Raw genomic sequence first — 23295 nt, 5'->3', positions numbered from 1 at the left:
CATTAGCTACCTAGCTACAGTCCAAAATCAGCTCCTACAACCTCTTAGAACATTTCTACTCTAGTTTCCACCCCTCCACAGTACAGAAACAACACTGATCAAAATCACCGGCAACCGACTCTGGCCTAATCACCATTCTCACCCTCTTTGATCTGATAGCAGCTTGCGATACAATTTCTAAAACCATCCTCCTGAACAGACTCCATGACATTCTTTATCTATACCCTACCTCTTGTCAAGATATTTCACAAACTAAACCTACACTCCCACTGTTATGCAGATGACACTCAGCTCTACCTCTCCACATAATCAACTGCCATTATTCCGGGTTCCTCCATTTATTGACTGCTTCCCCGAAATTTATTATTGGTTCTCATCCAATTTTCTGCAACTTAACCATGATAAAACTGAAATCCTACAGATAGGTACCAAGTCCACTCAAGCCAAAAGTGACAGTTTTTCCCATGACACTTGACAATACCTCAGTTTCCCCCTCTGGTCAGGTTAAGACTCGGGGTGTCATCCACTCTCTCCTTTTCATCAGAATTAATTGAAAATCCCCGATCTGCATACTTTCTACTTTATAGAATAATCGTCCTGCGTCCCCGTCCATCAGTATCCTTTTAAAGCACGTCCAACCTTGTATTTGATCAGTCCCATTAACAGAACTTGCAATAATTTACTGCAACTAAAAAGAAAAAACCTCCTGATTAAAAGCAATTGCTAAAATTAGGCCAAAAAGCGGATTTGTAAAAACATCAGCAGGTTCTGACAAATAGCCTAGGGTCTCCACATTAGAAAATGGGATGTTATTGATATTCTAAAAACTGGTAGACAGTTTTGTATGCCCGCCCCCAATAATGAGGGTGACCGCAGACATAGTTGTTATGACACAAGGCATATTCGCAGGTGAGAACAGACCAGGGATGGCGCTGCCTGACAACACATTATGATAGCAATTGACGCGTAACCACGCAGCCTAACATATTGCATTGGCCGGGAATTGAACTCGGGCCTCACGCATGGCAAGCGAGAATTCTACCACTGAACAACCAATGCTTAATAGTTCTTGTCCAATAGAATAGAGACGTCCACCATAGAAAACGTTTTATCTGGCCCTGATAATGCATGTTTTTTCCTTCTTAAAATGTAGCGTTCTTGCCATGTATGCAATGCATCAAGTGAACGATACATTTCTTTAACGGTAAGATCACTCTGCAGAAACGATTAAATACTGGAAGATGCACGAACGATCCCCAACAATACATTGCGATAATACGCGCCTGTATTAATACATTGAGAAAACCCTAATTACGTTTGATAATGTTACAGTGAGATACCAAATTTGAGTATTATGAGACTAAGCTGTGGCGATTCTGATAGTTGGAACACCACCACTTGACATTAATTATGACTACAATCAATAAAGTTAACTGATTTCGATACTTTGTGGCAAGCACTTTGGCTTGTTGGACTACGGGTATACAGTAATACCCCGGTTATCGCGGTTAATGGGGACCGAGACCACCCGCGAAAACTGAAAATCCGCGAAGTAGCGGCGCACCTTCAAAAATGCTTAAATAAAAAAAATAAAATAAATATATATATATATATATATATATATATATGGGTAGAGAGAGAGAGAGTGAAATTCATGTTATAACAAAAAAAAAAATTATTATTAAAACTTATTTTTTATTCCCCAGCCATTATTTTCGTATTTATTCAATTACTTCTTTTTGTATTTATTTAATTACTTCGACTTTTACCTGCTGGTACACCGTCCGGTGTGCCCTGTGAATGTTATGATCCTCCAGCAGAGCTGGAGGAATGAGCAGGACTCTCCAAACGCAGACACGGGAAAAAAGGTGGTTATACAAAGATATTTATTATAATCACAATATAGTCAGTGTAATCAGCGCGTCTCGCAGCAGCTGACGGCATGGCGCGAGACGACCGCTGGAGGAACGCCCACACAGCTGAAAAAACAAAAACACACGCGGCATGACAGGCACGGATCATGACAGTGAAATGAAATGTGGCATTATTCATTTATTTATTTATTCATTCATAACTGACAGCCTCACGCTCCGCTCCTGCCCGGGCGGAAGAGGTGCTCCTATTCGGCTTAACTGTGACACACGCCTGCCCTCCTCCTCCGGAGCTTCCGTTCGGTTAAACTTAGGGGCCGCTTGGAACCGCCCGTGCCCGGGCAAGGTGCTCCTCTTCGGCTTACTGTGACGCGAGCATGCCCTCCGACTCCGGAGCTTCCATTCGGTTAAACTTAGGGGCCGCTTGGAACCGCCCGTGCCCGGGGAAGGTGCTCCTCTACGGCTTACTGTGACGCGAGCATGCCCTCCTCCTCCGGAGCTTCCATTCGATTAAACTTAGGGGCCGCTTGGAACCGCCTGTGCCCGGGGAAGGTGCTCCTCTACGGCTTACTGTGACGCGAGCATGCACTCCTCCTCCGGAGCTTCCATTCGGTTAAACTTAGGGGCCGATTGACACCGCCCGTGCTCGGGGAAGGTGCTCCTCTACGGCTTAACTGCCACGCACGCCGGCCGGAACTCTGGTACGGTCCGAACCGCGCGAAACGTCGCCACCAATCGTGTCCGGGGGAACTTGCTCTTGTTCGTCCACTCTCTTCTTCGTCCACTCTCCTCTTCGGCGCACGCCGGCCGTATAACCGCTCCAGCGCCCTCTCGTACCGCTCGGCGAGACTACAATGCCCCCGAATATTTTTTAGACCCGCGAAGCACTGAAGCCGCGAAAGGTGAACCGCGAAGTAGCGGGGTATTACTATAATTCTCACTGAGGACCCTTTTTCAAATCCAAAACAAGACCATCATTACACTGGATTACTTTGAGTTCACCTGAATCTTCCGTACTGATAGGAATGGTTCTTCGCTGGTACGAGCATGTCATCAATTGGAGGTGGCTCATTGGGCTCTGGGTATGGTTGTGAGTGGTTTCTCGTTCAAATCCAAACAGGTTCTTAGTGTAAATTCAGGGTTGGTTGGGAGAGGTTCCAGGTTCAAATCCGGGGTCTTAGTGTCGATGAAGGCTTGCGGCCAACAGGCAGTTAACTAGTTAAACGTGGCTCGTTGGTCTAGGGGTATGATTCTCGCTTTGGGTGCGAGAGGTCCGGGGTTCAAATCCCGGACGAGCCCATCTCAGTGTCGGTATGGTCGCCCAGTCTCTTAGTCAACTTATAATTTTGATGCAAATCTATACAGGGAGATGCTGGAAAAACTAACATGAAACAACAAAACTGAGACTGTACCCTGAATACTCCCCAAAAAATGCTTGAGTTCCTTATAATTTCAATAACCTTGGTCCAATCGCACATTTTTTTAAAAAATCTTGGAAATGACATTAGCTACCTAGCTACAGTCCAAAATCAGCTCCTACAACCTCTTAGAACATTTCTACTCTAGTTTCCACCCCTCCACAGTACAGAAACAACACTGATCAAAATCACCGGCAACCGACTCTGGCCTAATCACCATTCTCACCCTCTTTGATCTGATAGCAGCTTGCGATACAATTTCTAAAACCATCCTCCTGAACAGACTCCATGACATTCTTTATCTATACCCTACCTCTTGTCAAGATATTTCACAAACTAAACCTACACTCCCACTGTTATGCAGATGACACTCAGCTCTACCTCTCCACATAATCAACTGCCATTATTCCGGGTTCCTCCATTTATTGACTGCTTCCCCGAAATGTATTATTGGTTCTCATCCAATTTTCTGCAACTTAACCATGATAAAACTGAAATCCTACAGATAGGTACCAAGTCCACTCAAGCCAAAAGTGACAGTTTTTCCCATGACACTTGACAATACCTCAGTTTCCCCCTCTGGTCAGGTTAAGACTCGGGGTGTCATCCACTCTCTCCTTTTCATCAGAATTAAATGAAAATCCCCGATCTGCATACTTTCTACTTTATAGAATAATCGTCCTGCGTCCCCGTCCATCAGTATCCTTTTAAAGCACGTCCAACCTTGTATTTGATCAGTCCCATTAACAGAACTTGCAATAATTTACTGCAACTAAAAAGAAAAAACCTCCTGATTAAAAGCAATTGCTAAAATTAGGCCAAAAAGCGGATTTGTAAAAACATCAGCAGGTTCTGACAAATAGCCTCGGGGCTCCACATTAGAAAATGGAATGTTATTGATATTCCAAAAACTGGTAGACAGTTTTGTATCCCCGCCCCCAATAATGAGGGTGACCGCAGACATAGTTGTTACGACACAAGGCATATTCGCAGGTGAGAACAGACCAGGGATGGCGCTGCCTGACAACACATTATGATAGCAATTGACGCGTAACCACGCAGCCTAACATATTGCATTGGCCGGGAATTGAACTCGGGCCTCACGGATGGCAAGCGAGAATTCTACCACTGAACAAACAATGATTAGTACTTCTTGTCCAATAGAATAGAGACGTCCACCATAGAAAACGTTTTATCTGGCCCTGATAATGCATGTTTTTTCCTTCTTAAAATGTAGCGTTCTTGCCATGTATGCAATGCATCAAGTGAACGATACATTTCTTTAACGGTAAGATCCCTCTGCAGAAACGATTAAATACTGGAAGATGCACGAACGATCCCCAACAATACATTGCGATAATACACGCCTGTATTAATACATTGAGAAAACCCTTATTACGTTTGATAATGTTACAGTGAGATACCAAATTTGAGTATTATGAGAATAAGCTGTGGCGATTCTGATAGTTGGAACACCACCACTTGACTTTAATTATGACTACAATCTATAAAGTTAACTGATTTCGATACTTTGTGGCAAGCACTTTGGCTCGTTGGACTACGGGTATACAGTAATACCCCGGTTATCGCGGTTAATGGGGACCGAGACCACCCGCGAAAACTGAAAATCCGCGAAGTAGCGGCGCACCTTCAAAAATGCTTAAAAATAAATAAATAAATATATATATATATATATATATATATATATGGGTAGAGAGAGAGAGTGTGAAATTCATGTTATAACGAAAAAAAAAAAATTATTATTAAAACTTATTTTTTATTCCCCAGCCATTATTTTCGTATTTATTCAATTACTTCTTTTTGTATTTATTTAATTACTTCGACTTTTACCTGCTGGTACGCCGTCCGGTGTGCCCTGTGAATGTTATGATCCTCCAGCAGAGCTGGAGGGTTGAGCAGGACTCTCCAAACGCAGACACGGGAAAAAAGGTGGTGATACAAAGATATTTATTATAATCACAATATAGTCAGTGTAATCAGCGCGTCTCGCAGCAGCTGACGGCATGGCGCGAGACGATCGCTGGAGGAACGCCCACACATCTGAAAAAACAAAAACACACGCGGCATGACAGGCACGGATCATGACAGTGAAATGAAAGGTGGCATTCTTCATTTATTTATGTATTCATTCATAACTGACAGCCTCACGCTCCGCTCCTGCCCGGGCGGAAGAGGTGCTCCTATTCGGCTTAACTGTGACACACGCCCGCCCTCCTCCTCCGGAGCTTCCATTCGGTTAAACTTAGGGGCCGCTTGGAACCGCCCGTTCCCGGGGAAGGTGCTCCTCTTCGGCTTACTGTGACGCGAGCATGCGCTCCTCCTCCGGAGCTTCCATTCGGTTAAACTTAGTGGCCGCTTGGAACCGCCCGTGCCCGGGGACGGTGCTCCTCTTCGGCTTACTGTGACGCGAGCATGCCCTCCTCCTCCGGAGCTTCCATTCGGTTAAACTTAGGGGCCGCTTGGAACCGCCCGTGCCCGGGGAAGGTGCTCCTCTACGGCTTACTGTGACACGAGCATGCCCTCCTCCTCCGGAGCTTCCATTCGGTTAAACTTAGGGGCCGCTTGGAACCGCCCGTGCCCGGGGAAGGTGCTCCACTACGGCTTACTGTGACGCGAGCGTGCCCTCCTCCTCCGGAGCTTCCATTCGGTTAAACTTAGGGGCCGATTGACACCGCCCGTGCTCGGGGAAGGTGCTCCTCTACGGCTTAACTGCCACGCACGCCGGCCGGAACTCTGGTACGGTCCGAACCGCGCGAAACGTCGCCACCAATCGTGTCCGGGGGAACTTGCTCTTCTTCGTCCACTCTCTTCTTCGTCCACTCTCTTCTTCGTCCACTCTCCTCTTCGGCGCACGCCGGCCGTCTAACCGCTCCAGCGCCCCCTCGTGCCGCTCGGCGATACTACAATGCCTCCGAATATTTTTTAGACCCGCGAAGCACTGAAGCCGCGAAAGGTGAACCGCGAAGTAGCGGGGTATTACTGTAATTCTCACTGAGCACCCTCTTTCAAATCCAAAACAAGACCATCATTACACTGGATTACTTTGAGTTCACCTGAATCTTCCGTACTGATAGGAATGGTTCTTCGCTGGTACGAGCATGTCATCAATTGGAGGTGGCTCATTTGGCTCTGGGTATGGTTGTGAGTGGTTTCTCGTTCAAATCCAAACAGGTTCTTAGTGTAAATTCAGGGTTGGTTGGGAGAGGTTCCAGGTTCAAATCCGGGGTCTTAGTGTCGATGAAGGCTTGCGGCCAACAGTCAGTTACCCAGCTAAACGTGGCTCGTTGGTCTAGGGGTATGATTCTCGCTTTGGGTGCGAGAGGTCCCGGGTTCAAATCCCGGACGTGCCCATCTCAGTGTCGGTATGGTCGCCCAGTCTCTTAGTCAACTTATAATTTTGATGCAAATCTATACAGGAAGATGGTGGAAAAACTAACATGAAACAACAAAACTGAGACTGTACCCCGAGTACTCCCAAAAAAATGCTTGAGTTCCTTATAATTTCAATAACCTTGGTCCAATCGCGCATTTTTTTCAAAAATCTTGGAAATGACATTAGCTACCTAGCTACAGTCCAAAATCAGCTCCTACAACCTCTTAGAACATTTCTACTCTAGTTTCCACCCCTCCACAGTACAGAAACAACACTGATCAAAATCACCGGCAACCGACTCTGGCCTAATCACCATTCTCACCCTCTTTGATCTGATAGCAGCTTGCGATACAATTTCTAAAACCATCCTCCTGAACAGACTCCTAGACATAAGTTATCTATACCCTACCTCTTGTCAAGATATTTCACAAACTAAACCTACACTCCCACTGTTATGCAGATGACACTCAGCTCTACCTCTCCACATAATCAACTGCCATTATTCCGGGTTCCTCCATTTATTGACTGCTTCCCCGAAATGTATTATTGGTTCTCATCCAATTTTCTGCAACTTAACCATGATAAAACTGAAATCCTACAGATAGGTACCAAGTCCACTCAAGCCAAAAGTGACAGTTTTTCCCATGACACTTGACAATACCTCAGTTTCCCCCTCTGGTCAGGTTAAGACTCGGGGTGTCATCCACTCTCTCCTTTTCATCAGAATTAAATGAAAATCCCCGATCTGCATACTTTCTACTTTATAGAATAATCGTCCTGCGTCCCCGTCCATCAGTATCTTTTTAAAGCACGTCCAACCTTGTATTTGATCAGTCCCATTAACAGAACTTGCAATAATTTACTGCAACTAAAAAAAAAAAAACCTCCTGATTAAAAGCAATTGCTAAAATTAGGCCAAAAAGCGGATTTGTAAAAACATCAGCAGGTTCTGACAAATAGCCTAGGGTCTCCACATTAGAAAATGGAATGTTATTGATATTCTAAAAACTGGTAGACAGTTTTGTATCCCCGTCCCCATTAATGAGGGTGACCGCAGACATAGTTGTTATGACACAAGGCATATTCGCAGGTGAGAACAGACCAGGGATGGCGCTGCCTGACAACACATTATGATAGCAATTGACACTTAACCACGCAGCCTAACATATTGCATTGGCCGGGAATTGAACTCGGGCCTCACGCATGGCAAGCGAGAATTCTACCACTGAACAACCAATGCTTAGTACTTCTTGTCCAATAGAATAGAGACGTCCACCATAGAAAACGTTTTATCTGGCCCTGATAATGCATGTTTTTTCCTTCTTAAAATGTAGCGTTCTTGCCATGTATGCAATGCATCAAGTGAACGATACATTTCTTTCACGGTAAGATCACTCTGCAGAAACGATTAAATACTGGAAGATGCACGAACGATCCCCAACAATACATTGCGATAATACGCGCCTGTATTAATACATTGAGAAAACCCTAATTACGTTTGATAATGTTACAGTGAGATACCAAATTTGAGTATTATGAGACTAAGCTGTGGCGATTCTGATAGTTGGAACACCACCACTTGACTTTAATTATGACTACAATCAATAAAGTTAACTGATTTCGATACTTTGTGGCAAGCACTTTGGCTCGTTGGACTACGGGTATACAGTAATACCCCGGTTATCGCGGTTAATGGGGACCGAGACCACCCGCGAAAACTGAAAATCCGCGAAGTAGCGGCGCACCTTCAAAAATGCTTAAATAAAAAAAATAAAATAAATATATATATATATATATATATATATATATGGGTAGAGAGAGAGAGAGTGAAATTCATGTTATAACAAAAAAAAAACAAATTATTATTAAAACTTCTTTTTTATTCCCCAGCCATTATTTTCGTATTTATTCAATTACTTCTTTTTGTATTTATTTAATTACTTCGACTTTTACCTGCTGGTACGCCATCCGGTGTGCCCTGTGAATGTTGTGATCCTCCAGCAGAGCTGGAGGATTGAGCAGGACTCTCCAAACGCAGACACGGGAAAAAAGGTGGTGATAGAAAGATATTTATTATAATCACAATATAGTCAGTGTAATCAGCGCGTCTCGCAGCAGCTGACGGCATGGCGCGAGAAGATCGCTGGAGGAACGCCCACACAGCTGAAAAAACAAAATCACACGCGGCATGACAGGCACGGATCATGACAGTGAAATGAAAGGTGGCATTCTTCATTTATATATTTATTCATTCATAACTGACAGCCTCACGCTCCGCTCCTGCCCGGGCGGAAGAGGTGCTCCTATTCGGCTTACTGTGACGCGAGCATGCGCCCCTCCTCCGGAGCTTCCATTCGGTTAAACTTAGGGGCCGCTTGGAACCGCCCGTGCCCGGGGACGGTGCTCCTCTTCGGCTTACTGTGACGCGAGCATGCCCTCCTCCTCCGGAGCTTCCATTCGGTTAAACTTAGGGGCCGCTTGACACCGCCCGTGCCCGGGGAAGGTGCTCCACTACGGCTTACTGTGACGCGAGCATGCCCTCCTCCTCCGGAGCTTCCATTCGGTTAAACTTAGGGGCCGATTGACACCGCCCGTGCTCGGGGAAGGTGCTCCTCTACGGCTTAACTGCCACGCACGCCGGCCGGAACTCTGGTACGGTCCGAACCGCGCAAAACGTCGCCACCAATCGTGTCCGGGGGAACTTGCTCTTCTTCGTCCACTCTCTTCTTCGTCCACTCTCTTCTTCGTCCACTCTCCTCTTCGGCGCACGCCGGCCGTCTAACCGCTCCAGCGCTCCCTCGTGCCGCTCGGCGAAACTACAATGCCTCCGAATATTTTTTAGACCCGCGAAGCACTGAAGCCGCGAAAGGTGAACCGCGAAGTAGTGGGGTATTACTGTAATTCTCACTGAGGACCCTCTTTCAAATCCAAAACAAGACCATCATTACACTGGATTACTTTGAGTTCACCTGAATCTTCCGTACTGATAGGAATGGTTCTTCGCTGGTACGAGCATGTCATCAATTGGAGGTGGCTCATTTGGCTCTGGGTATGGTTGTGAGTGGTTTCTCGTTCAAATCCAAACAGGTTCTTAGTGTAAATTCAGGGTTGGTTGGGAGAGGTTCCAGGTTCAAATCCGGGGTCTTAGTGTCGATGAAGGCTTGCGGCCAACAGTCAGTTACCCAGCTAAATGTGGCTCGTTGGTCTAGGGGTATGATTCTCGCTTAGGGTGCGAGAGGTCCCGGGTTCAAATCCCGGACGAGCCCATCTCAGAGTCGGTATGGTCGCTTAGTCAACTCATAATTTTGATGCAAATCTATACAGGGAGATGGTGGAAAAACTAACATGAAACAACAAAACTGAGACTGTACCCCGAGCACTCCCAAAAAAATGCTTGAGTTCCTTATTATTTCAATAACCTTGGTCCAATCGCGCATTTTTTTCAAAAATCTTGGAAATGACATTAGCTACCTAGCTACAGTCCAAAATCAGCTCCTACAACCTCTTAGAACATTTCTACTCTAGTTTCCACCCCTCCACAGTACAGAAACAACACTGATCAAAATCACCGGCAACCGACTCTGGCCTAATCACCATTCTCACCCTCTTTGATCTGATAGCAGCTTGCGATACAATTTCTAAAACCATCCTCCTGAACAGACTCCATGACATTCTTTATCTATACCCTACCTCTTGTCAAGATATTTCACAAACTAAACCTACACTCCCACTGTTATGCAGATGACACTCAGCTCTACCTCTCCACATAATCAACTGCCATTATTCCGGGTTCCTCCATTTATTGACTGCTTCCCCGAAATGTATTATTGGTTCTCATCCAATTTTCTGCAACTTAACCATGATAAAACTGAAATCCTACAGATAGGTACCAAGTCCACTCAAGCCAAAAGTGACAGTTTTTCCCATAACACTTGACAATACCTCAGTTTCCCCCTCTGGTCAGGTTAAGACTCGGGGTGTCATCCACTCTCTCCTTTTCATCAGAATTAAATGAAAATCCCCGATCTGCATACTTTCTACTTTATAGAATAATCGTCCTGCGTCCCCGTCCATCAGTATCCTTTTAAAGCACGTCCAACCTTGTATTTGATCAGTCCCATTAAAAGAACTTGCAATAATTTACTGCAACTAAAAAAAAAAAACCTCCTGATTAAAAGCAATTGCTAAAATTTGGCCAAAAAGCGGATTTGTAAAAACATCAGCAGGTTCTGACAAATAGCCTAGGGTCTCCACATTAGAAAATGGAATGTTATTGATATTCCAAAAACTGGTAGACAGTTTTGTATCCCCGCCCCCAATAATGAGGGTGACCGCAGACATAGTTGTTACGACACAAGGCATATTCGCAGGTGAGAACAGACCAGGGATGGCGCTGCCTGACAACACATTATGATAGCAATTGACGCGTAACCACGCAGCCTAACATATTGCATTGGCCGGGAATTGAACTCGGGCCTCACGGATGGCAAGCGAGAATTCTACCACTGAACAACCAATGATTAGTACTTCTTGTCCAATAGAATAGAGACGTCCACCATAGAAAACGTTTTATCTGGCCCTGATAATGCATGTTTTTTCCTTCTTAAAATGTAGCGTTCTTGCCATGTATGCAATGCATCAAGTGAACGATACATTTCTTTAACGGTAAGATCACTCTGCAGAAACGATTAAATACTGGAAGATGCACGAACGATCCCCAACAATACATTGCGATAATACACGCCTGTATTAATACATTGAGAAAACCCTTATTACGTTTGATAATGTTACAGTGAGATACCAAATTTGAGTATTATGAGACTAAGCTGTGGCGATTCTGATAGTTGGAACACCACCACTTGACTTTAATTATGACTACAATCTATAAAGTTAACTGATTTCGATACTTTGTGGCAAGCACTTTGGCTCGTTGGACTACGGGTATACAGTAATACCCCGGTTATCGCGGTTAATGGGGACCGAGACCACCCGCGAAAACTGAAAATCCGCGGAGTAGCAGCGCACCTTCAAAAATGCTTAAAAATAAATAAATAAATATATATATATATATGGGTAGAGAGAGAGAGTGTGAAATTCATGTTATAACAAAAAAAAACAAATTATTATTAAAACTTATTTTTTATTCCCCAGCCAATATTTTCGTATTTATTCAATTACTTCTTTTTGTATTTATTTAATTACTTCGACTTTTACCTGCTGGTACGCCGTCCGGTGTGGCCTGTGAATGTTATGATCCTCCAGCAGAGCTGGAGGGTTGAGCAGGACTCTCCAAACGCAGACACGGGAAAAAAGGTGGTGATAGAAAGATATTTATTATAATCACAATATAGTCAGTGTAATCAGCGCGTCTCGCAGCAGCTGACGGCATGGCGCGAGAAGATCGCTGGAGGAACGCCCACACAGCTGAAAAAACAAAAACACACGCGGCATGACAGGCACGGATCATGACAGTGAAATGAAAGGTGGCATTCTTCATTTATTTATTTATTCATTCATAACTGACAGCCTCACGCTCCGCTCCTGCCCGGGCGGAAGAGGTGCTCCTATTCGGCTTAACTGTGACACACGCCCGCCCTCCTCCTCCGGAGCTTCCATTCGGTTAAACTTAGGGGCCGCTTGGAACCGCCCGTGCCCGGGGACGGTGCTCCTCTTCGGCTTACTGTGACGCGAGCATGCCCTCCTCCTCCGGAGCTTCCATTCGGTTAAACTTAGGGGCCGCTTGGAACCGCCCGTGCCCGGGGAAGGTGCTCCTCTACGGCTTACTGTGACACGAGCATGCCCTCCTCCTCCGGAGCTTCCATTCGGTTAAACTTAGGGGCCGCTTGGAACCGCCCGTGCCCGGGGAAGGTGCTCCACTACGGCTTACTGTGACGCGAGCATGCCCTCCTCCTCCGGAGCTTCCATTCGGTTAAACCTAGGGGCCGATTGACACCGCCCGTGCTCGGGGAAGGTGCTCCTCTACGGCTTAACTGCCACGCACGCCGGCCGGAACTCTGGTACGGTCCGAACCGCGCGAAACGTCGCCACCAATCGTGTCCGGGGGAACTTGCTCTTCTTCGTCCACTCTCTTCTTCGTCCACTCTCCTCTTCGGCGCACGCCGGCCGTCTAACCGCTCCAGCGCCCCCTCGTGCCGCTCGGCGAAACTACAATGCCTCCGAATATTTTTTAGACCCGCGAAGCACTGAAGCCGCGAAAGGTGAACCGCGAAGTAGCGGGGTATTACTGTAATTCTCACTGAGGACCCTCTTTCAAATCCAAAACAAGACCATCATTACACTGGATTACTTTGAGTTCACCTGAATCTTCCGTACTGATAGGAATGGTTCTTCGCTGGTACGAGCATGTCATCAATTGGAGGTGGCTCATTTGGCTCTGGGTATGGTTGTGAGTGGTTTCTCGTTCAAATCCAAACAGGTTCTTAGTGTAAATTCAGGGTTGGTTGGGAGAGGTTCCAGGTTCAAATCCGGGGTCTTAGTGTCGATGAAGGCTTGCGGCCAACAGTCAGTTACCCAGCTAAATGTGGCTCGTTGGTCTAGGGGTATGATTCTCGCTTAGGGTGCGAGAGGTCCCGGGTTCAAATCCCGGACGAGCCCATCTCAGAGTCGGTATGGTCGCTTAGTCAACTCATAATTTTGATGCAAATCTATACAGGGAGATGGTGGAAAAACTAACATGAAACAACAAAACTGAGACTGTACCCCGAGCACTCCCAAAAAAATGCTTGAGTTCCTTATTATTTCAATAACCTTGGTCCAATCGCGCATTTTTTTCAAAAATCTTGGAAATGACATTAGCTACCTAGCTACAGTCCAAAATCAGCTCCTACAACCTCTTAGAACATTTCTACTCTAGTTTCCACCCCTCCACAGTACAGAAACAACACTGATCAAAATCACCGGCAACCGACTCTGGCCTAATCACCATTCTCACCCTCTTTGATCTGATAGCAGCTTGCGATACAATTTCTAAAACCATCCTCCTGAACAGACTCCATGACATTCTTTATCTATACCCTACCTCTTGTCAAGATATTTCACAAACTAAACCTACACTCCCACTGTTATGCAGATGACACTCAGCTCTACCTCTCCACATAATCAACTGCCATTATTCCGGGTTCCTCCATTTATTGACTGCTTCCCCGAAATTTATTATTGGTTCTCATCCAATTTTCTGCAACTTAACAATGATAAAACTGAAATCCTACAGATAGGTACCAAGTCCTCTCAAACCAAAAGTGACAGTTTTTCCCATGACACTTGACAATACCTCAGTTTCCACCTCTGGTCAGGTTAAGACTCGGGGTGTCATCCACTCTCTCCTTTTCATCAGAATTAAATGAAAATCCCCGATCTGCATACTTTCTACTTTATAGAATAATCGTCCTGCGTCCCCGTCCATCAGTATCCTTTTAAAGCACGTCCAACCTTGTATTTGATCAGTCCCATTAACAGAACTTGCAATAATTTACTGCAACTAAAAAGAAAAAACCTCCTGATTAAAAGCAATTGCTAAAATTAGGCCAAAAAGCGGATTTGTAAAAACATCAGCAGGTTCTGACAAATAGCCTAGGGTCTCCACATTAGAAAATGGGATGTTATTGATATTCTAAAAACTGGTAGACAGTTTTGTATGCCCGCCCCCAATAATGAGGGTGACCGCAGACATAGTTGTTATGACACAAGGCATATTCGCAGGTGAGAACAGACCAGGGATGGCGCTGCCTGACAACACATTATGATAGCAATTGACGCGTAACCACGCAGCCTAACATATTGCATTGGCCGGGAATTGAACTCGGGCCTCACGCATGGCAAGCGAGAATTCTACCACTGAACAACCAATGCTTAATAGTTCTTGTCCAATAGAATAGAGACGTCCACCATAGAAAACGTTTTATCTGGCCCTGATAATGCATGTTTTTTCCTTCTTAAAATGTAGCGTTCTTGCCATGTATGCAATGCATCAAGTGAACGATACATTTCTTTAACGGTAAGATCACTCTGCAGAAACGATTAAATACTGGAAGATGCACGAACGATCCCCAACAATACATTGCGATAATACGCGCCTGTATTAATACATTGAGAAAACCCTAATTACGTTTGATAATGTTACAGTGAGATACCAAATTTGAGTATTATGAGACTAAGCTGTGGCGATTCTGATAGTTGGAACACCACCACTTGACATTAATTATGACTACAATCAATAAAGTTAACTGATTTCGATACTTTGTGGCAAGCACTTTGGCTTGTTGGACTACGGGTATACAGTAATACCCCGGTTATCGCGGTTAATGGGGACCGAGACCACCCGCGAAAACTGAAAATCCGCGAAGTAGCGGCGCACCTTCAAAAATGCTTAAATAAAAAAAATAAAATAAATATATATATATATATATATATATATATATGGGTAGAGAGAGAGAGAGTGAAATTCATGTTATAACAAAAAAAAAAATTATTATTAAAACTTATTTTTTATTCCCCAGCCATTATTTTCGTATTTATTCAATTACTTCTTTTTGTATTTATTTAATTACTTCGACTTTTACCTGCTGGTACGCCGTCCGGTGTGCCCTGTGAATGTTATGATCCTCCAGCAGAGCTGGAGGGTTGAGCAGGACTCTCCAAACGCAGACACGGGAAAAAAGGTGGTGATACAAAGATATTTATTATAATCACAATATATTCAGTGTAATCAGCGCGTCTCGCAGCAGCTGACGGCATGGCGCGAGACGATCGCTGGAGGAACGCCCACACATCTGAAAAAACAAAAACACACGCGGCATGACAGGCACGGATCATGACAGTGAAATGAAAGGTGGCATTCTTCATTTATTTATGTATTCATTCATAACTGACAGCCTCACGCTCCGCTCCTGCCCGGGCGGAAGAGGTGCTCCTATTCGGCTTAACTGTGACACACGCCCGCCCTCCTCCTCCGGAGCTTCCATTCGGTTAAACTTAGGGGCCGCTTGGAACCGCCCGTTCCCGGGGAAGGTGCTCCTCTTCGGCTTACTGTGACGCGAGCATGCGCTCCTCCTCCGGAGCTTCCATTCGGTTAAACTTAGTGGCCGCTTGGAACCGCCCGTGCCCGGGGACGGTGCTCCTCTTCGGCTTACTGTGACGCGAGCATGCCCTCCTCCTCCGGAGCTTCCATTCGGTTAAACTTAGGGGCCGCTTGGAACCGCCCGTGCCCGGGGAAGGTGCTCCTCTACGGCTTACTGTGACACGAGCATGCCCTCCTCCTCCGGAGCTTCCATTCGGTTAAACTTAGGGGCCGCTTGGAACCGCCCGTGCCCGGGGAAGGTGCTCCACTACGGCTTACTGTGACGCGAGCGTGCCCTCCTCCTCCGGAGCTTCCATTCGGTTAAACTTAGGGGCCGATTGACACCGCCCGTGCTCGGGGAAGGTGCTCCTCTACGGCTTAACTGCCACGCACGCCGGCCGGAACTCTGGTACGGTCCGAACCGCGCGAAACGTCGCCACCAATCGTGTCCGGGGGAACTTGCTCTTCTTCGTCCACTCTCTTCTTCGTCCACTCTCTTCTTCGTCCACTCTCCTCTTCGGCGCACGCCGGCCGTCTAACCGCTCCAGCGCCCCCTCGTGCCGCTCGGCGATACTACAATGCCTCCGAATATTTTTTAGACCCGCGAAGCACTGAAGCCGCGAAAGGTGAACCGCGAAGTAGCGGGGTATTACTGTAATTCTCACTGAGCACCCTCTTTCAAATCCAAAACAAGACCATCATTACACTGGATTACTTTGAGTTCACCTGAATCTTCCGTACTGATAGGAATGGTTCTTCGCTGGTACGAGCATGTCATCAATTGGAGGTGGCTCATTTGGCTCTGGGTATGGTTGTGAGTGGTTTCTCGTTCAAATCCAAACAGGTTCTTAGTGTAAATTCAGGGTTGGTTGGGAGAGGTTCCAGGTTCAAATCCGGGGTCTTAGTGTCGATGAAGGCTTGCGGCCAACAGTCAGTTACCCAGCTAAACGTGGCTCGTTGGTCTAGGGGTATGATTCTCGCTTTGGGTGCGAGAGGTCCCGGGTTCAAATCCCGGACGTGCCCATCTCAGTGTCGGTATGGTCGCCCAGTCTCTTAGTCAACTTATAATTTTGATGCAAATCTATACAGGAAGATGGTGGAAAAACTAACATGAAACAACAAAACTGAGACTGTACCCCGAGTACTCCCAAAAAAATGCTTGAGTTCCTTATAATTTCAATAACCTTGGTCCAATCGCGCATTTTTTTCAAAAATCTTGGAAATGACATTAGCTACCTAGCTACAGTCCAAAATCAGCTCCTACAACCTCTTAGAACATTTCTACTCTAGTTTCCACCCCTCCACAGTACAGAAACAACACTGATCAAAATCACCGGCAACCGACTCTGGCCTAATCACCATTCTCACCCTCTTTGATCTGATAGCAGCTTGCGATACAATTTCTAAAACCATCCTCCTGAACAGACTCCTAGACATAAGTTATCTATACCCTACCTCTTGTCAAGATATTTCACAAACTAAACCTACACTCCCACTGTTATGCAGATGACACTCAGCTCTACCTCTCCACATAATCAACTGCCATTATTCCGGGTTCCTCCATTTATTGACTGCTTCCCCGAAATGTATTATTGGTTCTCATCCAATTTTCTGCAACTTAACCATGATAAAACTGAAATCCTACAGATAGGTACCAAGTCCACTCAAGCCAAAAGTGACAGTTTTTCCCATGACACTTGACAATACCTCAGTTTCCCCCTCTGGTCAGGTTAAGACTCGGGGTGTCATCCACTCTCTCCTTTTCATCAGAATTAAATGAAAATCCCCGATCTGCATACTTTCTACTTTATAGAATAATCGTCCTGCGTCCCCGTCCATCAGTATCCTTTTAAAGCACGTCCAACCTTGTATTTGATCAGTCCCATTAACAGAACTTGCAATAATTTACTGCAACTAAAAAGAAAAAACCTCCTGATTAAAAGCAATTGCTAAAATTAGGCCAAAAAGCGGATTTGTAAAAACATCAGCAGGTTCTGACAAATAGCCTCGGGGCTCCACATTAGAAAATGGAATGTTATTGATATTCCAAAAACTGGTAGACAGTTTTGTATCCCCGCCCCCAATAATGAGGGTGACCGCAGACATAGTTGTTACGACACAAGGCATATTCGCAGGTGAGAACAGACCAGGGATGGCGCTGCCTGACAACACATTATGATAGCAATTGACGCGTAACCACGCAGCCTAACATATTGCATTGGCCGGGAATTGAACTCGGGCCTCACGGATGGCAAGCGAGAATTCTACCACTGAACAAACAATGATTAGTACTTCTTGTCCAATAGAATAGAGACGTCCACCATAGAAAACGTTTTATCTGGCCCTGATAATGCATGTTTTTTCCTTCTTAAAATGTAGCGTTCTTGCCATGTATGCAATGCATCAAGTGAACGATACATTTCTTTAACGGTAAGATCACTCTGCAGAAACGATTAAATACTGGAAGATGCACGAACGATCCCCAACAATACATTGCGATAATACACGCCTGTATTAATACATTGAGAAAACCCTTATTAAGTTTGATAATGTTACAGTGAGATACCAAATTTGAGTATTATGAGAATAAGCTGTGGCGATTCTGATAGTTGGAACACCACCACTTGACTTTAATTATGACTACAATCTATAAAGTTAACTGATTTCGATACTTTGTGGCAAGCACTTTGGCTCGTTGGACTACGGGTATACAGTAATACCCCGGTTATCGCGGTTAATGGGGACCGAGACCACCCGCGAAAACTGAAAATCCGCGAAGTAGCGGCGCACCTTCAAAAATGCTTAAAAATAAATAAATAAATATATATATATATATATATATATATATATATATGGGTAGAGAGAGAGAGTGTGAAATTCATGTTATAACAAAAAAAAAAAAATTATTATTAAAACTTATTTTTTATTCCCCAGCCATTATTTTCGTATTTATTCAATTACTTCTTTTTGTATTTATTTAATTACTTCGACTTTTACCTGCTGGTACGCCGTCCGGTGTGCCCTGTGAATGTTATGATCCTCCAGCAGAGCTGGAGGGTTGAGCAGGACTCTCCAAACGCAGACACGGGAAAAAAGGTGGTGATACAAAGATATTTATTATAATCACAATATAGTCAGTGTAATCAGCGCGTCTCGCAGCAGCTGACGGCATGGCGCGAGACGATCGCTGGAGGAACGCCCACACATCTGAAAAAACAAAAACACACGCGGCATGACAGGCACGGATCATGACAGTGAAATGAAAGGTGGCATTCTTCATTTATTTATGTATTCATTCATAACTGACAGCCTCACGCTCCGCTCCTGCCCGGGCGGAAGAGGTGCTCCTATTCGGCTTAACTGTGACACACGCCCGCCCTCCTCCTCCGGAGCTTCCATTCGGTTAAACTTAGGGGCCGCTTGGAACCGCCCGTTCCCGGGGAAGGTGCTCCTCTTCGGCTTACTGTGACGCGAGCATGCGCTCCTCCTCCGGAGCTTCCATTCGGTTAAACTTAGTGGCCGCTTGGAACCGCCCGTGCCCGGGGACGGTACTCCTCTTCGGCTTACTGTGACGCGAGCATGCCCTCCTCCTCCGGAGCTTCCATTCGGTTAAACTTAGGGGCCGCTTGGAACCGCCCGTGCCCGGGGAAGGTGCTCCTCTACGGCTTACTGTGACACGAGCATGCCCTCCTCCTCCGGAGCTTCCATTCGGTTAAACTTAGGGGCCGCTTGGAACCGCCCGTGCCCGGGGAAGGTGCTCCACTACGGCTTACTGTGACGCGAGCGTGCCCTCCTCCTCCGGAGCTTCCATTCGGTTAAACTTAGGGGCCGATTGACACCGCCCGTGCTCGGGGAAGGTGCTCCTCTACGGCTTAACTGCCACTCACGCCGGCCGGAACTCTGGTACGGTCCGAACCGCGCGAAACGTCGCCACCAATCGTGTCCGGGGGAACTTGCTCTTCTTCGTCCACTCTCTTCTTCGTCCACTCTCTTCTTCGTCCACTCTCCTCTTCGGCGCACGCCGGCCGTCTAACCGCTCCAGCGCCCCCTCGTGCCGCTCGGCGATACTACAATGCCTCCGAATATTTTTTAGACCCGCGAAGCACTGAAGCCGCGAAAGGTGAACCGCGAAGTAGCGGGGTATTACTGTAATTCTCACTGAGCACCCTCTTTCAAATCCAAAACAAGACCATCATTACACTGGATTACTTTGAGTTCACCTGAATCTTCCGTACTGATAGGAATGGTTCTTCGCTGGTACGAGCATGTCATCAATTGGAGGTGGCTCATTTGGCTCTGGGTATGGTTGTGAGTGGTTTCTCGTTCAAATCCAAACAGGTTCTTAGTGTAAATTCAGGGTTGGTTGGGAGAGGTTCCAGGTTCAAATCCGGGGTCTTAGTGTCGATGAAGGCTTGCGGCCAACAGTCAGTTACCCAGCTAAACGTGGCTCGTTGGTCTAGGGGTATGATTCTCGCTTTGGGTGCGAGAGGTCCCGGGTTCAAATCCCGGACGTGCCCATCTCAGTGTCGGTATGGTCGCCCAGTCTCTTAGTCAACTTATAATTTTGATGCAAATCTATACAGGAAGATGGTGGAAAAACTAACATGAAACAACAAAACTGAGACTGTACCCCGAGTACTCCCAAAAAAATGCTTGAGTTCCTTATAATTTCAATAACCTTGGTCCAATCGCGCATTTTTTTCAAAAATCTTGGAAATGACATTAGCTACCTAGCTACAGTCCAAAATCAGCTCCTACAACCTCTTAGAACATTTCTACTCTAGTTTCCACCCCTCCACAGTACAGAAACAACACTGATCAAAATCACCGGCAACCGACTCTGGCCTAATCACCATTCTCACCCTCTTTGATCTGATAGCAGCTTGCGATACAATTTCTAAAACCATCCTCCTGAACAGACTCCTAGACATAAGTTATCTATACCCTACCTCTTGTCAAGATATTTCACAAACTAAACCTACACTCCCACTGTTATGCAGATGACACTCAGCTCTACCTCTCCACATAATCAACTGCCATTATTCCGGGTTCCTCCATTTATTGACTGCTTCCCCGAAATGTATTATTGGTTCTCATCCAATTTTCTGCAACTTAACCATGATAAAACTGAAATCCTACAGATAGGTACCAAGTCCACTCAAGCCAAAAGTGACAGTTTTTCCCATGACACTTGACAATACCTCAGTTTCCCCCTCTGGTCAGGTTAAGACTCGGGGTGTCATCCACTCTCTCCTTTTCATCAGAATTAAATGAAAATCCCCGATCTGCATACTTTCTACTTTATAGAATAATCGTCCTGCGTCCCCGTCCATCAGTATCTTTTTAAAGCACGTCCAACCTTGTATTTGATCAGTCCCATTAACAGAACTTGCAATAATTTACTGCAACTAAAAAGAAAAAACCTCCTGATTAAAAGCAATTGCTAAAATTAGGCCAAAAAGCGGATTTGTAAAAACATCAGCAGGTTCTGACAAATAGCCTAGGGTCTCCACATGAGAAAATGGAATGTTATTGATATTCTAAAAACTGGTAGACAGTTTTGTATCCCCGTCCCCATTAATGAGGGTGACCGCAGACATAGTTGTTATGACACAAGGCATATTCGCAGGTGAGAACAGACCAGGGATGGCGCTGCCTGACAACACATTATGATAGCAATTGACGCGTAACCACGCAGCCTAACATATTGCATTGGCCGGGAATTGAACTCGGGCCTCACGGATGGCAAGCGAGAATTCTACCACTGAACAACCAATGATTAGTACTTCTTGTCCAATAGAATAGAGACGTCCACCATAGAAAACGTTTTATCTGGCCCTGATAATGCATGTTTTTTCCTTCTTAAAATGTAGCGTTCTTGCCATGTATGCAATGCATCAAGTGAACGATACATTTCTTTAACGGTAAGATCACTCTGCAGAAACGATTAAATACTGGAAGATGCACGAACGATCCCCAACAATACATTGCGATAATACACGCCTGTATTAATACATTGAGAAAACCCTTATTACGTTTGATAATGTTACAGTGAGATACCAAATTTGAGTATTATGAGACTAAGCTGTGGCGATTCTGATAGTTGGAACACCACCACTTGACTTTAATTATGACTACAATCTATAAAGTTAACTGATTTCGATACTTTGTGGCAAGCACTTTGGCTCGTTGGACTACGGGTATACAGTAATACCCCGGTTATCGCGGTTAATGGGGACCGAGACCACCCGCGAAAACTGAAAATCCGCGAAGTAGCAGCGCACCTTCAAAAATGCTTAAAAATAAATAAATAAATATATATATATATATATATATATGGGTAGAGAGAGAGAGTGTGAAATTCATGTTATAACAAAAAAAAACAAATTATTATTAAAACTTATTTTTTATTCCCCAGCCATTATTTTCGTATTTATTCAATTACTTCTTTTTGTATTTATTTAATTACTTCGACTTTTACCTGCTGGTACGCCGTCCGGTGTGCCCTGTGAATGTTATGATCCTCCAGCAGAGCTGGAGGGTTGAGCAGGACTCTCCAAACGCAGACACGGGAAAAAAGGTGGTGATACAAAGATATTTATTATAATCACAATATAGTCAGTGTAATCAGCGCGTCTCGCAGCAGCTGACGGCATGGCGCGAGACGATCGCTGGAGGAACGCCCACACATCTGAAAAAACAAAAACACACGCGGCATGACAGGCACGGATCATGACAGTGAAATGAAAGGTGGCATTCTTCATTTATTTATGTATTCATTCATAACTGACAGCCTCACGCTCCGCTCCTGCCCGGGCGGAAGAGGTGCTCCTATTCGGCTTAACTGTGACACACGCCCGCCCTCCTCCTCCGGAGCTTCCATTCGGTTAAACTTAGGGGCCGCTTGGAACCGCCCGTTCCCGGGGAAGGTGCTCCTCTTCGGCTTACTGTGACGCGAGCATGCGCTCCTCCTCCGGAGCTTCCATTCGGTTAAACTTAGTGGCCGCTTGGAACCGCCCGTGCCCGGGGACGGTACTCCTCTTCGGCTTACTGTGACGCGAGCATGCCCTCCTCCTCCGGAGCTTCCATTCGGTTAAACTTAGGGGCCGCTTGGAACCGCCCGTGCCCGGGGAAGGTGCTCCTCTACGGCTTACTGTGACACGAGCATGCCCTCCTCCTCCGGAGCTTCCATTCGGTTAAACTTAGGGGCCGCTTGGAACCGCCCGTGCCCGGGGAAGGTGCTCCACTACGGCTTACTGTGACGCGAGCGTGCCCTCCTCCTCCGGAGCTTCCATTCGGTTAAACTTAGGGGCCGATTGACACCGCCCGTGCTCGGGGAAGGTGCTCCTCTACGGCTTAACTGCCACTCACGCCGGCCGGAACACTGGTACGGTCCGAACCGCGCGAAACGTCGCCACCAATCGTGTCCGGGGGAACTTGCTCTTCTTCGTCCACTCTCTTCTTCGTCCACTCTCTTCTTCGTCCACTCTCCTCTTCGGCGCACGCCGGCCGTCTAACCGCTCCAGCGCCCCCTCG

General features: G+C 45.9%; 9 non-coding genes across 9 annotated transcripts; 6 read left to right on the top strand and 3 right to left on the bottom strand.

Moving 5' to 3' along the window:
* Positions 1–988: 988 nt before the first annotated feature.
* trnag-gcc (transfer RNA glycine (anticodon GCC)) lies at positions 989–1059 on the bottom strand. The gene has a single exon. It is a non-coding gene; the product is annotated as a tRNA-Gly (tRNA).
* Positions 1060–3098: 2039 nt separating this feature from the next.
* On the top strand, positions 3099–3170 carry trnap-ugg (transfer RNA proline (anticodon UGG)). Its single transcript has one exon. It is a non-coding gene; the product is annotated as a tRNA-Pro (tRNA).
* A 3418-nt stretch (positions 3171–6588) lies between these two features.
* Positions 6589–6660, top strand: trnap-ugg (transfer RNA proline (anticodon UGG)). The gene has a single exon. It is a non-coding gene; the product is annotated as a tRNA-Pro (tRNA).
* Positions 6661–7852: 1192 nt separating this feature from the next.
* Positions 7853–7923, bottom strand: trnag-gcc (transfer RNA glycine (anticodon GCC)). The gene has a single exon. It is a non-coding gene; the product is annotated as a tRNA-Gly (tRNA).
* Positions 7924–9877: 1954 nt separating this feature from the next.
* Positions 9878–9949, top strand: trnap-agg (transfer RNA proline (anticodon AGG)). Its single transcript has one exon. It is a non-coding gene; the product is annotated as a tRNA-Pro (tRNA).
* A 3277-nt stretch (positions 9950–13226) lies between these two features.
* Positions 13227–13298, top strand: trnap-agg (transfer RNA proline (anticodon AGG)). Its single transcript has one exon. It is a non-coding gene; the product is annotated as a tRNA-Pro (tRNA).
* A 1183-nt stretch (positions 13299–14481) lies between these two features.
* trnag-gcc (transfer RNA glycine (anticodon GCC)) lies at positions 14482–14552 on the bottom strand. Its single transcript has one exon. It is a non-coding gene; the product is annotated as a tRNA-Gly (tRNA).
* Positions 14553–16710: 2158 nt separating this feature from the next.
* On the top strand, positions 16711–16782 carry trnap-ugg (transfer RNA proline (anticodon UGG)). Its single transcript has one exon. It is a non-coding gene; the product is annotated as a tRNA-Pro (tRNA).
* Positions 16783–20204: 3422 nt separating this feature from the next.
* Positions 20205–20276, top strand: trnap-ugg (transfer RNA proline (anticodon UGG)). The gene has a single exon. It is a non-coding gene; the product is annotated as a tRNA-Pro (tRNA).
* Positions 20277–23295: the final 3019 nt, after the last annotated feature.

The sequence above is a fragment of the Idiotropiscis lumnitzeri genome, chromosome 12 (assembly GCF_059441095.1).
Source record: "Idiotropiscis lumnitzeri isolate Australia: NSW breed Sydney's pygmy pipehorse chromosome 12, RoL_Ilum_1.0, whole genome shotgun sequence".
Taxonomy (NCBI): domain Eukaryota; kingdom Metazoa; phylum Chordata; class Actinopteri; order Syngnathiformes; family Syngnathidae; genus Idiotropiscis; species Idiotropiscis lumnitzeri.
The sequence above is the reverse complement of the archived record's forward strand: the minus strand, read 5'-3'. Positions and strand labels throughout refer to the sequence as shown.